Genomic DNA, 5,858 nt, shown 5'->3' with positions numbered 1-5,858 from the left:
ATCCGTCCTCTCCCCTACTCCCTACTCCCTAATCGCTACACCCCCCCCTCCTCCCCTTAGATCCGTCCTCTCCCCTACTCCCTAATCACTACTACCCCCCTCCTCCCCTTGGATCCGTCCTCTCCCCTACTCCCTACTCCCTAATTGCTACTCCCCCCCTCCTCCCCTTAGATCCGTCCTCTCCCCTACTCCCTACCCCCTAATTGCTACACCCCCCCCCTCCTCCCCTTAGATCCGTCCTCTCCCCTACTCCCTACCCCCTAATTGCTACGCCCCCCCTCCTCCCCTTAGATCCGTCCTCTCCCCTACTCCCTAATCGCTACTCCCCCCCTCCTCCCCTTAGATCCGTCCTCTCCCCTACTCCCTACCCCCTAATTGCTACTCCCCCCCCTCCTCCCCTTAGATCCGTCCTCTCCCCTACTCCCTAATCGCTACTCCCCCCCTCCTCCCCTTAGATCCGTCCTCTCCCCTACTCCCTACCCCCTAATCGCTACGCCCCCCCTCCTCCCCTTAGATCCGTCCTCTCCCCTACTCCCTAATCGCTACACCCCCCCTCCTCCCCTTAGATCCGTCCTCTCCCCTACTCCCTAATCGCTACTCCCCCCCTCCTCCCCTTAGATCCGTCCTCTCTCCTACTCCCTACCCCCTAATCGCTACACCCCCCCTCCTCCCCTTAGATCCGTCCTCTCCCCTACTCCCTACTCCCTAATCGCTACACCCCCCCTCCTCCCCTTAGATCCGTCCTCTCCCCTACCCCCTAATCGCTACTCCCCCCCTCCTCCCCTTAGATCCGTCCTCTCCCCTACTCCCTACTCCCTAATCGCTACTCCCCCCCTCCTCCCCTTAGATCCGTCCTCTCCCCTACTCCCTACTCCCTAATCGCTACACCCCCCCTCTTTCCCTTAGATCCGTCCTCTCCCCTACCCCCTAATCGCTACTCCCCCCCTCCTCCCCTTAGATCCGTCCTCTCCCCTACTCCCTAATCGCTACACCCCCCCTCCTCCCCTTAGATCCGTCCTCTCCCCTACTCCCTAATCGCTACACCCCCCCTCCTCCCCTTAGATCCGTCCTCTCCCCTACCCCCTAATCGCTACACCCCCCCCCTCCTCCCCTTAGATCCGTCCTCTCCCCTACTCCCTACCCCCTAATCGCTACTCCCCCCCTCCTCCCCTTAGATCCGTCCTCTCCCCTACTCCCCCCTCCTCCCCTTAGATCCGTCCTCTCCCCTACTCCCTAATCGCTACACCCCCCCTCCTCCCCTTAGATCCGTCCTCTCCCCTACTCCCTAATCGCTACTCCCCCCTCCTCCTCTTAGATCCGTCCTGTCCCCTACTCCCTAATCGCTACACCCCCCCCCCCCTCCACCCCTTAGATCCGTCCTCTCCCCTACTCCCTAATCGCTACACCCCCCCCCCCCCTCCACCCCTTAGATCCGTCCTCTCCCCTACTCCCTAATCGCTACTCCCCCCCTCCTCCCCTTAGATCCGTCCTCTCCCCTACTCCCTACCCCCTAATCGCTACGCCCCCCCCCCTCCTCCCCTTAGATCCGTCCTCTCCCCTACTCCCTAATCGCTACACCCCCCCCCTCCTCCCCTTAGTCTTCCAGTCTCCTCTTGATGATGTAGTGATGATTCAACGTTGTCTGAACTCAACATTCCATTTTAATATTGAGTGCGATGTGTTTTAAGTTTGTTTGTTTATCTGGAGTCTGTTTGTGTACTGGTATTAATGTATATGGAACAGGAAACTAAATGTTTAAATAATGTATGGAACTAATTCATCTCAAATGTAAATGTCTATTAAAATACATCTACAAAAAATAAATCAGGAGTGCTGACATTGGTGTGTGTGTGTGTGTGAGTGTGTGAGTGTGTGTGTGTGTGTGTGTGTGTGTGCTCATGGCAATAATGCCATTCCAACATAGCACGCTAGTGTACACTACCACAGGTTATAATGCCATTCCAACATAGCACACTAGTGTACACTACCACAGGTTATAATGCCATTCCAACATAGCACACTAGTGTACACTACCACAGGTTATAATGCCATTCCAACATAGCACACTAGTGTACACTACCACAGGTTATAATGCCATTCCAACAGAGCACACTAGTGTACACTACCACCTCCACTACCACAGGTTATAATACCATTCCAACATAGCACACTAGTGTACACTACCACAGGTTATAATGCCATTCCAACAGAGCACACTAGTGTACACTACCACAGGTTATAATGCCATTCCAACATAGCACACTAGTGTACACTACCACCTCCACTACCACAGGTTATAATGCCATTCCAACATAGCACACTAGTGTACACTACCACAGGTTATAATGCCATTCCAACATAGCACACTAGTGTACACTACCACCTCCACTACCACAGGTTATAATGCCATTCCAACATAGCACACTAGTGTACACTACCACCTCCACTACCACAGGTTATAATGCCATTCCAACATAGCACACTAGTGTACACTACCACAGGTTATAATGCCATTCCAACATAGCACACTAGTGTACACTACCACCTCCACTACCACAGGTTATAATGCCATTCCAACATAGCACACTAGTGTACACTACCACAGGTTATAATGCCATTCCAACAGAGCACACTAGTGTACACTACCACAGGTTATAATGCCATTCCAACATAGCACACTAGTGTACACTACCACAGGTTATAATGCCATTCCAACAGAGCACACTAGTGTACACTACCACAGGTTATAATGCCATTCCAACAGAGCACACTAGTGTACACTACCACAGGTTATAATGCCATTCCAACAGAGCACACTAGTGTACACTACCACAGGTTATAATGCCATTCCAACAGAGCACACTAGTGTACACTACCACAGGTTATAATGCCATTCCAACATAGCACACTAGTGTACACTACCACAGGTTATAATGCCATTCCAACATAGCACACTAGTGTACACTACCACCTCCACTACCACAGGTTATAATGCCATTCCAACATAGCACACTAGTGTACACTACCACCTCCACTACCACAGGTTATAATACCATTCCAACATAGCACACTAGTGTACACTACCACAGGTTATAATGCCATTCCAACAGAGCACACTAGTGTACACTACCACAGGTTATAATGCCATTCCAACAGAGCACACTAGTGTACACTACCACAGGTTATAATGCCATTCCAACAGAGCACACTAGTGTACACTACTACCTCCACTACCACAGGTTATAATACCATTCCAACAGAGCACACTAGTGTACACTACCACAGGTTATAATGCCATTCCAACATAGCACACTAGTGTACACTACCACAGGTTATAATGCCATTCCAACATAGCACGCTAGTGTACACTACCACAGGTTATAATGCCATTCCAACAGAGCACACTAGTGTACACTACCACAGGTTATAATGCCATTCCAACATAGCACGCTAGTGTACACTACCACAGGTTATAATGCCATTCCAACAGAGCACACTAGTGTACACTACCACAGGTTATAATGCCATTCCAACAGAGCACACTAGTGTACACTACCACAGGTTATAATGCCATTCCAACAGAGCACACTAGTGTACACTACCACAGGTTATAATGCCATTCCAACAGAGCACACTAGTGTACACTACCACAGGTTATAATGCCATTCCAACAGAGCACACTAGTGTACACTACCACAGGTTATAATACCATTCCAACAGAGCACACTAGTGTACACTACCACAGGTTATAATGCCATTCCAACATAGCACACTAGTGTACACTACCACAGGTTATAATGCCATTCCAACAGAGCACACTAGTGTACACTACCACAGGTTATAATGCCATTCCAACATAGCACACTAGTGTACACTACCACAGGTTATAATGCCATTCCAACATAGCACACTAGTGTACACTACCACAGGTTATAATGCCATTCCAACATAGCACACTAGTGTACACTACCACAGGTTATAATGCCATTCCAACATAGAACGCTAGTGTACACTACCACAGGTTATAATGCCATTCCAACATAGCACACTAGTGTACACTACCACAGGTTATAATGCCATTCCAACATAGCACGCTAGTGTACACTACCACAGGTTATAATGCCATTCCAACATAGCACGCTAGTGTACACTACCACAGGTTATAATGCCATTCCAACATAGCACACTAGTGTACACTACCACAGGTTATAATGCCATTCCAACAGAGCACACTAGTGTACACTACCACAGGTTATAATGCCATTCCAACAGAGCACACTAGTGTACACTACCACAGGTTATAATACCATTCCAACATAGCACACTAGTGTACACTACCACAGGTTATAATGCCATTCCAACATAGCACGCTAGTGTACACTACCACAGGTTATAATGCCATTCCAACATAGCACACTAGTGTACTCTACCACAGGTTATAATGCCATTCCAACATAGCACACTAGTGTACACTACCACAGGTTATAATGCCATTCCAACAGAGCACACTAGTGTACACTACCACAGGTTATAATGCCATTCCAACAGAGCACACTAGTGTACACTACCACAGGTTATAATGCCATTCCAACATAGCACACTAGTGTACACTACCACAGGTTATAATGCCATTCCAACATAGCACACTAGTGTACACTACCACAGGTTATAATGCCATTCCAACATAGCACACTAGTGTACACTACCATCTCCACTACCACAGGTTATAATGCCATTCCAACATAGCACACTAGTGTACACTACCATCTCCACTACCACAGGTTATAATGCCATTCCAACATAGCACACTAGTGTACACTACCATCTCCACTACCACAGGTTATAATGCCATTCCAACATAGCACACTAGTGTACACTACCATCTCCACTACCACAGGTTATAATGCCATTCCAACATAGCACACTAGTGTACACTACCACAGGTTATAATGTCATTCCAACATAGCACACTAGTGTACACTACCACCTCCACTACCACAGGTTATAATGCCATTCCAACAGAGCACACTAGTGTACACTACCACAGGTTATAATGCCATTCCAACAGAGCACACTAGTGTACACTACCATCTCCACTACCACAGGTTATAATGCCATTCCAACATAGCACACTAGTGTACACTACCACAGGTTATAATGCCATTCCAACATAGCACACTAGTGTACACTACCACCTCCACTACCACAGGTTATAATGCCATTCCAACAGAGCACACTAGTGTACACTACCACAGGTTATAATGCCATTCCAACATAGCACACTAGTGTACACTACCACCTCCACTACCACAGGTTATAATGCCATTCCAACAGAGCACACTAGTGTACACTACCACAGGTTATAATGCCATTCCAACATAGCACACTAGTGTACACTACCACAGGTTATAATACCATTCCAACATAGCACACTAGTGTACACTACCATCTCCACTACCACAGGTTATAATGCCATTTTAGCAGAGGCTTACAGTCAGGCGTTCATATATTTTGCCTATTGGAGGCCCCAACAGGAATCAAACTCACAATCCTTTTACACAATGTTCTACCAATACAACTCCTACCTCTAACATAGTGAGTGACATATTACCAATACAACTCCTACCTCTAACATAGTGACATATTACCAATACAACTCCTACCTCTAACATAGTGACATATTACCAATACAACTCCTACCTCTAACATAGTGACATATTACCAATACAACTCCTACCTCTAACATAGTGAGTGACATATTACCAATACAACTCCTACCTACACTACATGATCAAAACTATGTGGACACCTGCCAGGCACTTATATAGTTACATGGTTATATAGGGAATAGTGAGAGT

This window comes from Oncorhynchus clarkii, unplaced genomic scaffold (genome assembly GCF_045791955.1).
Source record: "Oncorhynchus clarkii lewisi isolate Uvic-CL-2024 unplaced genomic scaffold, UVic_Ocla_1.0 unplaced_contig_7609_pilon_pilon, whole genome shotgun sequence".
In the NCBI taxonomy this organism is placed as follows: Eukaryota; Metazoa; Chordata; class Actinopteri; order Salmoniformes; family Salmonidae; genus Oncorhynchus; species Oncorhynchus clarkii.
This window is presented reverse-complemented; position numbering follows the sequence as displayed.